The 15505-nt window shown below is 42.9% G+C and overlaps 1 long non-coding RNA gene across 1 annotated transcript in view; it reads left to right on the top strand.

The window, feature by feature from the left end:
- Positions 1–10664, top strand: part of LOC117951090 — a 10789-nt gene extending 125 nt beyond the window's left edge. Inside the window, exons 2-3 of the long non-coding RNA XR_004658053.1 lie at positions 7287–7292; positions 10544–10664. This is a non-coding gene — a long non-coding RNA (uncharacterized LOC117951090). The remainder of the gene's footprint in view (positions 1–7286; positions 7293–10543) is intronic.
- The last annotated feature ends 4841 nt before the right edge of the window (positions 10665–15505 follow it).

Raw genomic sequence — 15505 nt, 5'->3', positions numbered from 1 at the left:
GGGGGGGGGTGGAATCCTCAACCATGCTGAGCCCCTCCAATGGCCCATGGCCCCTTCACGGACCCACTTGATGTGTCGTCGCTGGCTTTGTCATTGCATTCCTGTCCTTGTTCTTACATTATCTATCTACCACACAAACAGTTAGAGGAGAAGAGTTTCATGAGGGTCGCTTATTATGACTGAATTTCAAAAATGTGTTGTTCTCAGTCATTCCCCGCTTTTTTTAATTTATTTTTTTACTTCTTTCTTTAGGCATCCCACCCCTCAGCCCCCATCTTTGCCTCTTACAGCCCCCTCTTCCCCTCCCTCTCTTCGCATTCCTTGGTGAGTGGGTGGAAAGTTCAATTGGGATGTGGGATCCCAGAAGGGCAGGGGGGTTTGCCTCTTTCCAGAGCTCGGTATGTGTGCACACCAGGGGCTTCTTATCGCCCAATCCAATCTGTCAGCACAGGCGGGTGTTTTTTGGTGGAGTGTTGCAGTTCCTTAAAAATGGGTGAAAGGTCCAAAATGTGTCCCGAAACACCATATTTAAAAGAAAGAAGAAAAAAACATTCTTAAAATGTAATATAAAACGTTGCATACTGTGATCATGCAAGCATGTGTTACTTGTTACATTGTTACAGCTGCAATACTGGACTCCCTGAATTGTTGTGGTTCACTTCATCCCCTAAACACTGCTGCTCCCCACTTCCAACATTTACTGTAATGAAAGAAGGACCTCTGCTGGGTATGTCTCGATACTGCTGTCCTCCTTGTTATCTCTAAGGAGGAATGAATGTCAGTTTTGTTACTGCACTCTCAGTTTGACGTGAAGCTAGATCAAACTGAGTTTTATGTTTCCTGCATTGGACTTTGATCATGTAGTGATAGTTGACAGACAGCTCATTACAGTAAGAACAATCTGTTTTCTGCTGTTCCTTTTGTCTCTGTAACACTTGATTGCCTTACCTCACAGACTCGGCATGCAGAAAATGAAACGATAGGGCAGTGTGGGCATGCCCTTCCCAGCAACTTGCATAACCTTCCAAAAGTGACAAACCCATCACTATTTGTTTGGAGGCATTCCTTAGCCCTTTTGTCAGCATGTTTATCTTTGCTTCTGTGTTATCTCTGTTGCATCTGCAAGCAAACAAACTGGTTTTAGAAGCAGCTCTGGTCCGTGGGCTGTGAGTGTAGGAGACACACAGGAAGTGGTGGGCGACCAACAAACTGTATTTCCTCTTCCTGTCTATGTCCTCCCTCCCTGCCTGCTCGCCTGCCCTTTGGCTATTAATGTAACTCTGAGCTACCCACCACACACCCACATGGCCACTGGGAGCTGGTGGTGCACTAGAATTCACAGACGTGCACATGTACATGGACACACACGCATCCATGCACGCACATGCATACAGTCGTAGCAGAATAAGCCAAGTGATATCAGTGTGAATAATTAGAAGCTAAACAAGCCGGCAGCATATTCTGCTGAGAGCCACGCAGAGTGAACAGGACAGTTTTTGCCCTTCATGGGTCTCTTTCATATCAGTCCATTAGCTCTTGCCTCTATCTCCTACCTTGCTGGTACATTGACAACAGGCATCAGGGTGCAATTATATAGGTGTCCATCACTCAACCACGACATCTCTCACAGCCAAGGAGGAGGTGATGAGCAGTATGCACTGAAGGGAAATGCCTCAAGCGTGATAACAAGGTGTCCAATTCTTTAAGCAGCTGCACCTGCCCCTGCACACACACACAGAGAAACTCAACAGCCAAACACATTACAGATGTGCCATTATAGTTCATTGTGAAGAAAATGATTGTTCATTTCTATTTGCAATTTTTTCCTCCCTCCTTCAAGCAGGCCTTATTTTCTTTCTGAAAGTGGGCTGACAGATTTAGCACTTCAGCTGTGCACTTCAAATCTCTCCATCTCGTACTCTCTTTGTTCAATTTACCATCACTGCACACGTGGCACAGCCTACACACATGCACGCACGCACACGCACGCACGCACGCACGCACACACACACATACACACCCATGATCCATGTTCCCATTGCAGCCCTTATCTCCTCCCTTTGGTCATGCAGCTCATCAGTGAGAACAGAGAGAACACACAGTGGCATGAATCACACTGACTCATAGCACCCAAAGAGAGGTGTTGCATTTAACCGGGACACAGACTATTTATAATGACCTGGGCGTGCACACTCTCATTATAGGCCATGGAGGATGCTGACAATGGACCGGCAGATGAGGGGGCATTGACTCCTTTTAAATGTCACCAGCAATGTATCTTCTTATCTGCAGGCTGTAGCGGTGCCAGTCCGTCTGGATCCGATATTTAGAGCAGGGTGAATGAAAAAAAAAAGATCTGTTATAAGACGCAGTGATTTGCAGATGAGGGGGCACAGACACTTCATCACCACATCAGAATATACAGTAGTTTTAAAAATATATTTATAGTCAGTCCTGTGCTCCTTTGATTGAGATCAACCGTGTTGATTAAAACACAGACTATAGATGGTTTATAAGCACATTTCATCATTAGTGATAAGATTCAGATTTAAGATTCAGAAAAGAAAAAGAACTTCTAACAACATCAACACGAAAACAAAGTGTATCTCCCATACAGACCTCTGCCTAATATGCTTGTTAAAGTCGAATTAGTGTAACAAGTAGCTGGAAGATAAATAAACATAATTATCATATCAAATACATTAGCTGTTTGGGGGATAATAGACTCATTTGACAAACACTTTGTTCTTCTGCTTTCTTTTGGCTTATTTTCTCTCCCCGCATGCCAATCATGCTCAATGCATCACATGAGGACCGAGTTGGGAGGTGCAGACTTATCAATCCTTGGCAAGCTATCTTCAAATTACGCTGTGTCTGATCGGGAAAACAGCAATGCACTGAACCTAAACCCCCAAAATTGCCAGCTAGCACGGTAGAAACCACATTTCAGGTGAAACATCTTCGAGAAGCAATCAGCGCCTGAACAATTACATTCAGCGGATTGATTGCATATTGATTGAGGGTAGCCAGACCTGACCAGAATTTGCAGACACCCACATTACAAATCAACATAAGGCATAAGCCTTTATAGGGCTGGGCAATATGGCCAAAATCTTCTAACCCAATATAGTTCATTTTACATCTTAAACAAACTACATCCGGATTTAGAACTTTAGCGTTTCGGGGTAATTCAATGAATGAATAAATAGTTTATTTGAAATAACCACAAGGTGAAGCCTATTTTTGTGTACTCCTGTGTGAATGTATACATGACAAATGTGAAGGGTTTTTCTCATTTTATTAAGAACTTTAGTGCAAAATGAACATCCAAATGACCTAAGTATTGCCGTGACGCAGTTCCGCCGCTTTCATTTCTATTGAAACAATATAGAAATATGTATATAGACAGTTATATTGTTTTGAAAGATACAGTATATTTCTTTATACCGCCCAGCCCTAGACCTACACAAGGTCATGAAAACAAGGTATGTTGGTAGAGGATACAAAACACTGGAACACCGTAACAGTGACTTTGTCTTTTTTCTGTTCCAGGGAAAGAGGGAGAGGAGGAGAAAGGAGGGGCGATTTCATTATCAGCCAACATGTAGGCGCATGCCGCACGGCTTTACCCGACCAACCGTTGTCATGGTAGCAACTTGTCATGTCGCCTGCGTCTCACCTTGAATGAATGGAGACCTGCAGGACATGTGCACTCCCCTAGGAGCATGCACGAGGGGGGCGTAGTGGAAGTGCGTCAGCCCTACGACGGGCAGCTGGAGACACACCCACGGCAACCTGCGTTGACTGCTCTTGAGTGCATGTGTGTGTTAATGCGTATGTGTTTGCTTTCCTGGAAAAGGAAAGGCGAAGCTGGCTTCCCCAGGTCCACGTCGTCACCACAGGGACGACGACAACAGCAGCAGCAGCAGCATCAGGAACAATCGACCAGCTGCTACTCTGAAATCTGCATTTCACTTGGGGGCCTGTCGAGGACGGTCATTCCTGTTTTCTGCCCTATCAAGGGCATTGATCACATTTCAGGGTTTGGTTAAACGTAGTCACAAGCATTGGCCAATATAGAGGGTATCACCACTGAGTTTGAGTTTTTAAATGAGTCTAAATCAGTAATGGAAAAACCTATGAACAAAGCAGTTATCTGTCTGCAAAGAGTCTCAGTATCTTTAATACTTTTTCTGTGGTGTAGCGTTACTTACTAGATGTACTTAACAACATCAACACTAGTAGTGTTGATGTCATTGCAACACGTGTTAGTGTTGCAATGACATCAGTCATGTCTCCGCTCCCCGGCCTGACAGCAACAACAATAATCCAATAATACTTGTCAGATACTAGAGTCTTTATTTACCGTAACCTGGTCCTTTATCTGGTAAAGTTCCACTGATTTCCTCACTTGCATATCCATATATACTAGATACACATTTGTTTGGGTTTTTATGATGGTGGCAGGTCCTTTAAAAATGTCAAATCTGATTTTTTACATTACTGTAAGTCGTATTCCACGTACTGGGCTACATGTACAGGCGGAATTGTAGTGGTTTGTACTTCCTAATAATTGCTTCTATCTCCCAGTATTTCTCTGCATCAGTCTGTTTCTACAAGAGCTCAAAGTCCTTTTTCAGTTTCCTCTTGAAGTTGTTCATGTCTCTTGACTATTTAATAGATGCAAGAAAGCTTTGTGTGTGTGTATGTTTGCGTAAGTGTGTGTGTGTGTGTGTGTGTGTGTGTCTAGAAGTTTGAGTGTGCAGGGGGGATGAGGGGAGAGGAGGAAAGGCATAGCAGGTTTCCATGACAACAACTTTTTATGTATTTGCGATTCTTCAATGGTCATTGGTGGAGAATAGATAGATAGATAGATAGATAGATAGATAGATAGATAGATGGATAGATAGATACCGTCAGAGTTGTTAAGAAAAGACAGGATAGTGGGCTGGGGTGCAAAGGCAAGCGGGGGTGGAAGAAGGCAGCGGAGTTGTATGCCTGCTTGCTTGCTTTGTCTAGAACAGAATGTCCTCTTTGTATACACCCCTCCCTTAACGGCTGGCAAACACAATATTAAGCAACTTGCTAGCAGTGATCCAGAACAACCTTAAGAATATCGAGAGATCTGTGTCTGTACCTTCTGGTAAGAAGGAAGCATGCTTTTCAAGAGCAAATGGAACAATGTGTGTGCCTAAACATTTACAGTGGCTGGGTGTTTCAATGCTTCAGAGCTAAATCATCTGCCACTTTGTCCACGACTGACTGTCGAATTAGACCTGTATCCCAGTGATCTGAAATAGAAATGAAAAAATGGCACACACATGTTGCATCAAATTAAGTGATCTTGTTTCCAGATCAGCAGAGCGTGAAAGGACGTAACTGAAACTTCTAGCTGCCCTTGTTTAGTTTGATGCTGACACCACATGAATCTGACGCCCACCTGATGCGGCGGAGTCAGGTGGCCCAAAAAATACAGTCGGCATGCAACTGCAACATAAACAAATTAGCCAGTTAGCACAGAGGTTTGCACACACAAGGCTTCACAGATGCACACAATCAGTGCAAATGTACAAAATAAACGCATGCTTTGGCAAAGGCCTCTTTTAGTAAGGAGACCCACTTTTATTTTTCCAATATAGGTGAAATTAAAAAAAGTATGTTAAAGGTAACACATGATGACTTAACAGAAACTGCTGTTTGCACTTATTTTGTTTGATGCTGAGCCATGTGAATCTTACCTACCTTAGGATTTGGATTCAGCTGGCCTATAAAAACATAAATACAATCACTATTCATCTGCAGAACACACAGCTTAACCAGAGAGACACACTCTAATCTTCAAAAACAAAAACACACACTCACAGATGCACAATGTATACAGTGGTAAGACTCATGCCTTATCACTCTTGTTGCTCCCAGCACTATTGTGTGCTCTGGACAACAATTTAGGCAACATACGTGCACGGCACGCGCGCGCACACACACACACACACACACACACACACACACACACACACACACACACACACACACACACACACACACACACACACACACACACACACACACAGATAGACTGTCTATCTGTGTGGGGAATGACTCACCTCCTCCACTTGGAGTAGAGCCAAGCCTTTCTCGCCTCCTCCCCCTTCATCTGTGTGAGCCCTTCACTTCACTCACTCCAGCTCCACTATGGAAGCATTTCAATCATTCAAATTAGCTGTAATCACAGCCAAAGGCATAGAGTGGGAATGGCAGCACGTCACTCTGCATACTGGAGAACACTTAATACATTGATTTCATATTGAGCATGCTGTGTATTAAAAAAGGGAGCTGGGGAGGAAATAAATAAGCTACCAAGGCCAAGACTCCTCTGCCATGCATGCTTCTAAGACAAAGGATGGAAGCAGTGATGAGAGGCAAGCTTTATAATGAGCAGCGCTAAGTCTCCTTTCAGTCTTCAGACCTGACATGTGAGAAGCTGTGCATCAGTGGCACCAGCTGTAGTCTTCACATAATGACACAAATTATTGGCTCGTTAATGGGCAGCTTAGCCTTGAGTGTTCAGCCCGCAACGCCATTCTGGAGAATGGGGGGGGGGGGGGGGGGGGGGGGGGGGACATGGGATCAATCTCTGCCTCCTTGGACGTGCTATAAAACATGGGATGCATCCAAAGGACATCTTATCCACATCTCTCTCTCTCTCTCTCTCTCTCTCTCTCTCTCTCTCTCCATTGCTTTCTAATCCATACCAGCCCCTGGAGACTCATATTAGGAGACTCCCCCACACGCCCCTCCCACACCTTTTCTCTCCCCCCACACACACACAACCCTCAGAACCACTATCTGTCCACCTCCACAGTCGGCCTGTGGATAAACCCAGAATAACAATGTGATCTTGCCTCTTAAAGGCACACAGGCTGCTTTTTTCCCTGCATCATTATCTTTCAGTCCAAGACTGTGTTATTGTTATTACCTTTATGTGAGCCTCATATTACTGATGTTGGGTAGAATTAAAAAAAAAGAAGGAAAAAAAAGCTACTCTCACATTCATCATGTAACTGTAAATTGTATATTTGGTATCTGTTGATATTTAAATATGCATTGATTTGTGTTATGCAGCAAAATGAATAAAAATAACTGAATGATCTGAGATAAACAAAGCAGACATCACAGTCACATTTGACTGCTGAAGCATAGGACGTCAAAGCCTCTGCAAAGCTGCAACTCCGGATAAGCAATCAACATCAAAGAGAGAGTCAAGTGCAGGACATAGCACTTGACAGGCTGCAGTCATTGAACCTCTCAGAAGAAGTACTGGTCCAGACTCCATGAGGAAACCTGCAAAAGGTTTGTTTAGAGTGCCCCCTTCTGTCATATCAATTACATAAATGACATAGCAAAAAAAATGCTGTAACTAATTGGCTTATTGCTTCATTGACTGGCTGTGCTCTGTTTGTCTCTCTGAATGCTTATGGCAGCAATTTGAAAGAGAAAAAAAAATCAACCAAATACCCTCTGAGCTGCACAAAAAAACAAGCCTTTACAAAGAGGTACAATACAGCGCAGTGCCATCAGTGTCTGAGCTACTAAGCAACAACCTTGTAACTCATGAGCACTTTAATGCTATTTCAAATGTTTAAAATCCATCACTCAATTCATTAATTGTTATAGTATAATTATTTTATGAAGTATGCATTATCAAAATAAACTTATACCACCAGCAGCAATCCAAAGTACCCCATTTAAGAAACACTGCCTTATGGGAAAAAATTGACATGTTTAATCAACAGTATATACATATATATATATGTACCTGACATACCTTGTCAGTGATTGGCCCAAGTCTACCACAATGGAAAACTGTGGTGTTGCACAGGAAGCCAGGAGGTGCATATGTGTGTAGGAGGCGCTGAGGTAAAAGGGTAGTTTAGAAGTTAGAGTGCTTACTACAGCAGTATCTGCTTCTATTTTTAACTTTGGTCTTTACTTTCTAATCTCAATAGCCTACACCAAATACATTTACTTTTAAAAACAATTCAGCATACAAAGCAGCTTTCATTGTGATTAAGTGATGCGCAAGTGATTATAATTCTACTGTAGCCTACCTTGTAATTTTTAGTAACTTTAACCTATTTACGGTTCCACATTTTTCTGTCCTGTCATATTCAATGCTGAAAGTCAATGACGTTTAAATAATTGCTGTACTTGGCCTAGGTCCCACTAATAAGAAGTTTCTCATATACTTCAATTCTAAATTTAACCTAACTGCAGCAAATTGAATGCAACAGCCAAGTGTCCTGGGAGGGATTTAGTCATGATTTAGTGCTGCCACCTAGTGTACTAATCTAGAATAGCATTGGTTTGTTCAAGCCTTTAAATGTAATGTGCACATTTTCTCCACAGACTTGAATGTATAGTATACGCATATGACAGAGGCCATTTTAGCGTCTTTGCTGACACCAAAAAACAAGTTGATGTATCGACTACTATTCAAAAAGTTTAAGAAAAATATTAACCATTCTGGAGCTAAATTCAACAACTCTACATTATGTTGGTTAGTTTAATCTACAACAGGCTACGTCTTATTTTAGAAGCTGACATTTTAGCATGTTTTACATTTGAACTCTTAATGTGAAAAGTAAGTAGTGACTGTTAAGTAAATTAAGTGAAGTACAATATCCCCTGTGAAATGTACAGTACACAGAGATGGGAAGTAACAAAGTACAAATACTTTGATATAGTACTCAAGTAGATTTACTTGACAATTTTTTTTGTGTTACTTTTACGTCTTACATTTTAACTTTAATATCGGTTCTGTCTACTACTTACATTTAACCGAATTGGCTAGTTCCTTTAGATTTGTACAAGAGGTCATCATGTCTGAGAATAGCGTGGACACGCGCCTCACACCGCGAGCGGACGCGCGTCATACGGGAAAGAAAGTGAGCAAAAAGAAAAAGAGACTAGCTGTCCGAAGATTAATCAGTTGAGATCGTGGTGTGCGTCTTTGAGAACTGTAAGTCGTATAACTTATGTTGTCAGTTCATTTAAGCATGTTGTTCTATAGTTGTTGCACATTTAAAGTTAGTTAGCTAGTGATTTTGTCGTGTGTTCTTCTTCACCTGTTAGCTAGGTTGTACGTTGCTTGATCTTAAAGATGAACTGAACTGGAATTTGAATAATGGTGATATAACTGATGTATTTTATTTATTCTCATTGGTACAACTATTAAAATGCGTGAATTTCTTAAACGTGATAAAATGATCAGTTGAAAGTGTTGTTGTTGTTACACGGGCGCCGCCATGTTGAAATTCCACAATCTACTATGTCACTGGTATGGTAAGCTACTCTGTGGCTAACTAGCACTATCAGCGCAGCCATGGGAACATATACAAAGATTCTGAGGCTAGTGGACATGGCTGAGGAAACGGGGACCAAGAGGTCTGGCCAAGAGGCCCCTGGCTGCAATAATGAACTGTAGAGGGCTAAGGCAGCTGGGGTTACAACACATTACCACAGGCTACCTTTGACAAGGAAACCGGACCTCAACTCATAGCTAGCTGCCTTAAAACTGGCTAGACCTCCGACTGCCCCAGGACTTTTTAGGCTCCATTACAGGGCAGACGGTTAGACCAACGGCAGGTAACACCACCGATGCCACCTGCTGCAGAGACAGGGCCCTGAAACGCTCACGGCAGGCAGAGGACCGAGAGGTAGCTATGTTTACCTGTTATCCAGTACTATCAAGTTTACAAAGGGCTGGATGTAAAAATAAAGCCCAACGTGTAGGTTTCATAGTATTCAACAAAACTGAGACTGACACACACAACACCAAGCTAGATAAATGATCCAACCTAGGGTAAAGGCTAGCAACTAAATAGGTTGGATGCACCCTTATGACAAAAATTCCACAAGCTAGCACTCCGCCTATAGACTATATAAATAAACCAAATACTCCGACGATATCACAGATCGATAATAATGTGTTTTCTAGCTGCTAACTAAACCACAGATATTCCGCAGAGGGGAAAAGATCCCTGATGTAGCTCACTGCACAGGATGCCATCGGAATCCTATTCCTCCTTCCCAAATGGCCCCTTGCCCAAAGAGTGAACTGCCAGTAGGCTGTCAACCTAAACAGTCTGAGAAAATTATATAACAAGTTAGCCTAGCCTAGCCCAGTTGCCAATTCGTAAAAAGGTGTTACACACCTGCTACTTATGAGGCGTTCCAGCGTCTCAGCTCAGACATCCCATAAAGAAAGCAGAGCCACCTCCAACACCTCTCTCTCACCGCACAGCATCCGAAATGACCTATGTCATGCATTTTACGTCATCCATTAATAAATGGTCCAGGTTGACCTCGCTGCAATAGATCGATTTCAGCGCAGTTTCCATGCTCCGGCAGCGCGCACACATTTACTCCCCCCCAGAACGAGGTATTGAAGGTGGAGCCTGAACCTGATTGTCCTCCATGTGGTGGTAGTCAGACACTACAGGCATTTTATTAGTCATTTTTGTCCGTATATAATGTGCTGCAGCCGTTGCCTATAAACCTTCGCAGGTCCTACCATGCCATTGACGTCATCGAAATTGTCAGCGTTCTAATACTAACAAACACAATTTTTGCTTTGCTTAAAAAAAAGTTATATTGATTTATTTTTAATTTTCATAACCAACAAGTTATCAGAGTTTATTTTTTCAGTTCAGTTCATCTTTAATGAAGCATCAACAGTGTCACCAGCTTTATTCGCATGAGTTTTTTTTTCTTCAGATAATTTGACTGACAAGTGGATAGAAACTAAGGTAGCTAGAGAGAACTTGTCTCCGTCCGTGTTTTAACAGACACACCTGGGGCCAAGTTGGAAACCCAAATCAAATTTAAACACAGTCCTAATCCAGTCCTCACTAACAAGTTTCCAATCATTTTCACAGGAGTTAGCGTCATTATTGTTCGCGTCATCAATACTGAAATCTAATTGGATGGGACTATACTGACTATACTTGCTGCACCACTAAGACGACTCAACAGATTCGTCAGCATTCTGCATTTATGTGCGGCGAATCATTGCAGCTTGATGGCGCTAACGTTAGCACATAGAATGGATGGCGACATGATTGAAAATGAAGAAAACGGTGATCCCAGAGACTTGCAGCCAGACGTTCCCAATTATCCCCGGCCTTATCTGAGAGAGATGTTTGAGACAGTAGGCATCAAGAATGACATTTGTATGTACATTTATAATACTGGTATTAGATATAGACCTTTTCACAAGCACTCGCTAACCTTAACGTTACCTGTGTTACTTAACTCAATGCTAGAGAACCAAGGCATGGTCATTGCTACATTGCAAAAAAGGGCTTTCTAAAAACAAGATAAAAATCTGAAGCAAAAGGTACTCAAAACAGGTGAAATTATCTGTCCATGCAGCAAGATAATTCCACTTGACAAGCTTGCTGTTATGATGATAACAGGAGGACTCAAACGCACGACTCAAAAATAAAGGATTAATTGGGAAAAGGGGAAATGGGAAGGTCAAGGACCGGGACGCAGTAAACAGGAAGCTGGGGAGATCTCAGGGAGTAAGGATACTAGGAAACGGGGGGGCCCAGGAGGAGACACGGGCACTGGGAGCGAAGACGGAGACAGGTGGAAGCGTTGCGCCGTGGGAGGAGGACCGAGAGGAGATGCCAGCTGACCGGAGACAGAAACAGGAGTGGAGATGATACTGCGGGGGAAGAAAACAAAAGAAGGTAAGTACTGGAACACAAAAATTCAAGCTCAGGTTGTACTTTAGGGAGTTTCACCAGCATAAGTGGACCAACTCTCAGGCGAAGAGTGGGTGGAGAGCCGGGGTGGATATACTGTTGTAGATTGAAGGTGGCAGGCAGGCGTGAGCGGCGGGAGCAGGGGATTAATGATGGAACTCAGGTGTGCGTTGTCATCTGGCTTCATCATGAGGAAGAGTGAGAAACCAAGAAAACTGCAGGGAAACAGGGCAGGCCAACGAGAAAACTCTGAAAAATAGTTAAAAAAAATACTCACAGCCAGCCAGATCCCAACCATAACACTGCTTGATTTAAGATTATAGTGAACACTTATAATAAGAAATTAATTCTTAAAACAAGATAAATTATGTAATATTTCTAAATCTTAAGTTTTTTTAACTGATTATGTTAATGGGTTTCATCATCGCCTCTATGTTGCTGTTGAGAGAGCCCGTGAGAATTTGGAGGTGGCTCAGTCAAAAATGAAATTGCTTTATGAACGTAAAGCTGTGCGTCGTGAGTTTGGTCCTGGGGACCAGGTTTTGATGCTGTCTCCTGTTGTGGGGTTGTCGTTCCAGGCTGAATATGCAGGCCCGTATACAGTGAGTCAGAAAGTCTCTGAGCAGAATTATGTGATCGCCACTCCTAAGCGAAGAAAGTCGTCCCGGCTCTGTCATGTGAATTTGTTGAAGCCCTATTATAGTCGTGTTTGTTCTGTTTTACCAGAGTCTAGTTTTGATGGTGTTGGTGCTAGTCCCTCCCTCACTGTTTCTGTGTCCTCAGGTTTGGTGGTTCCTGATGGGAAAGTTGATGAGGGTGCCATGCCATGGTGATGTGTGGTAGACTGAAGAACTCGGAGACTTTACAGAACTTGGAGAGCTTGTTTGTGCATTTGCCTAAGTCACATAGTTCTGTACTCGAGGGGATCATTAAAGATTATCCAGCTCTGTTTGGTGACGTTCCATCGCGTACACACCTGATAGAACATGATGTTGATGTCGAGAATAGTAACCCAGTTAAACAGCGTTTCTATAGGAGTGCGCCGCACAAGCGTAGAGCAATGGAGGCTGAAATAAAGTACATGTTGGTAAATGACATTGCGGTTCCGTCCACTTCAAGTTGGGCATCGCCTTGTTTGTTGGTTGATAAATCTGACAGATCGCCCAGGTTTTGTACAGATTAACGAAAGGTGAACAAGGTTACCAAGCCAGACTGTTATCCATTACCACGGATGGAGGACTACATTGATCAGGTCGGTTCGGCGCAGTTTGTGAGCAAATTTGACTTATTAAAAGGTTATTGGCAAGTCCCTCTGTCTCCTCGGGCCAGAGAGATTTCAGCTTTTGTTACTCCGACTGGTTTGTATGAGTATACGGTGATGAGCTTTGGTCTGCGTAATGCGCCTGCAACCTTCCAGCGCCTTATGAATATGGTGATGGCGGGTCTTGAAGGTTGTGCAGTGTATTTGGACGACGTAGTAGTGTTTAGTGATACCTGGGAAGAGCATGTCCTGGGCTGTTTGACCGCTTGGCTGACGCGTGCCTCACGGTCAACCTGGCAAAGTGTGAGTTTGCCAGGGCAACAGTGACATACCTCGGGCGAGTGGTTGGGCAGGGGCAGGTTAAACCCGTGGACGCGAAAATCCGTTCTGTCTTGCAGTTTCCTGTTCCAGCAACTAAAAGAGATCTGATGCGTTTCTTGGGCTTGGTCGGGTTCTACCGTGGGTTTTGTAAAAACGTTTCTACTGTGGTAGCGCCCTTGACGGACCTGTTGAAAGGTAGCACAAAGTTTGGGTTGTCTCCTCGTTGTCAGACTGCATTTAATAATGTTAAGTCTCTGTTGTGTTCTGCTCCGGTCCTGGCTGCACCGCGTCTGGATGAGTCCTTCAAGCTCCAGGTGGATGCTAGTCAGGTGGCGGTGTGTTGTTGCAGGAGCACGAGGGAATAGATCAACCAGTCTGCTACTTCTCAAGGAAGTTTAATTCTTGTCAAATGAATTATTCAACAATAGAGAAAGAAGCGTTGGCTCTTATTTGGGCACTTCAATATTATGAAGTTTCTATCAGTTGTGTGAGTGGTGCGGTGGTAGTGTACACTGACCACAACCCCCTGACTTTTCTTAGTTCGTTGCGGTGTGCCAATCAGCGTCTTGTGCGGTGGTCTTTGTTTTTGCAAGCCCACAGTTTAGATATCCGGCACATTAGAGGCAGTGATAACGTGATGGCGGATGCGTTGTCATGTGCCCCTGTTGATTAAAATCAAGGTAACCCTGTCTAGTTTTGTCTGTCTCTACTCCTGTTCTTTTGATGTGCTTCCTTTGCAGGTGCCTGGATGCTTTGGTGGGGTGCGGAGTTGGTGAAAAAACTGATTTTTTTTTTTTTTTTGTAACGTGTTACTGGGTTGGATGATTTGTTGAGTTTTTTTGGGGACCCCATCTTATGGGGGGGGTGTTACGGCCCCTGTGTAACTGTGTGACTCTTCTGTGCTTTCCTAATCAGGTTAATCGTGGACACCTGAGGGCCCCAGTGTGTGCTGATTGTTTAAAACCGGGTGCTAGTGCAGAATGGTGTGAGAGTCTCGGCTTGCCACATCCCCGTCAGCGGAGGCGTCCCCCATCCTTTTACGTTTTGTTTCTAGTTTATGTTAATAAATTACTTTTGTTACACTGTAACATGTGGTGCGTCTCCGTATTTGTCACGGTCCGAGAGCCAGGTCGTGACATATCTTTGTAAGAACCAAATAATTTGCAGTGTAGCAGGAGAACAAATGTAACTGACCATTAACGTAAACTTAATATAGTCACTGTAACAATAGCTTATTTTTGATAACAAAAAAAAACCTTTGCATTTATGTGTTTTTTCAAAGTCTATGTTAAATTATTGAAAGCTAGCAGTTAGTGGCGTTTCGGTTGGCACAATTTGTAGAACACTATAACAATCAGGCTGATTCAAGACCCCTTTGCTTCGTGTATGGGGTTGTATACGCAATAACAACCGCCTCACTCTAGTTTATCCCTATAGTATATTCCAATCAAATTAGATTGAATTTGGTATTGATGACTCGAAAGATTAATAGCAGTAACTTCACTGAAATTATTTGAAACTAAAGTAACAAGCCAGTTTTGTAAAATGGGAGGAGCAAAAAGACTGCTATTTGTGTTAAAATGGCAGGAGTAAAAGTAAAAAGTCAGCACAAAAATAAATAGTAAAGTAAAAATATCTGAAAAATCTTCTACAGCAGCAAAGTAAATCTTTCGCTATTTGTGCGTGCTTGTGTTCAATTGTGTGTAGATGAAGGCATGGAGGTGTAAGAGTTCTCTGAGGCCAGAAAGTAAATTGCAGCTCTGAAGAATGATCATGAGAAGGTTTGACTTGCATTGATTGGTGAAATTTATTGAGCAACAGTGCAAAGGCTTATAAGTTCACAGGAATAGTGCAAGCTAAGTAGGTGTCGTTTTCAATTCAATGTAATCCAACTCAATTTTTTTTTATAATATCAAATCATAACAAGTGTTATCTAAAGGCACTTTACATTGAGTTGGTCTAGAACACATTTACATAGCAATTTACCAAGACTCAACAGTTCCAGTAATTTCCCCAAGAGCGAGCATTTAGTGCGACGGTGGTGAGGAAAAACTCCCTTTTAGGGAGAAACCTCGGACAGACCCAGGCTCTTGGTAGGCGGTGTCTGATGGTGCCAGTTGGGGGTGTGTTGAACAGTGATCAGTGAACAAAG

Source organism: Etheostoma cragini, chromosome 9 (genome assembly GCF_013103735.1).
Source record: "Etheostoma cragini isolate CJK2018 chromosome 9, CSU_Ecrag_1.0, whole genome shotgun sequence".
Lineage (NCBI taxonomy): Eukaryota > Metazoa > Chordata > Actinopteri > Perciformes > Percidae > Etheostoma > Etheostoma cragini.
This window is presented reverse-complemented; position numbering and strand designations above follow the sequence as displayed.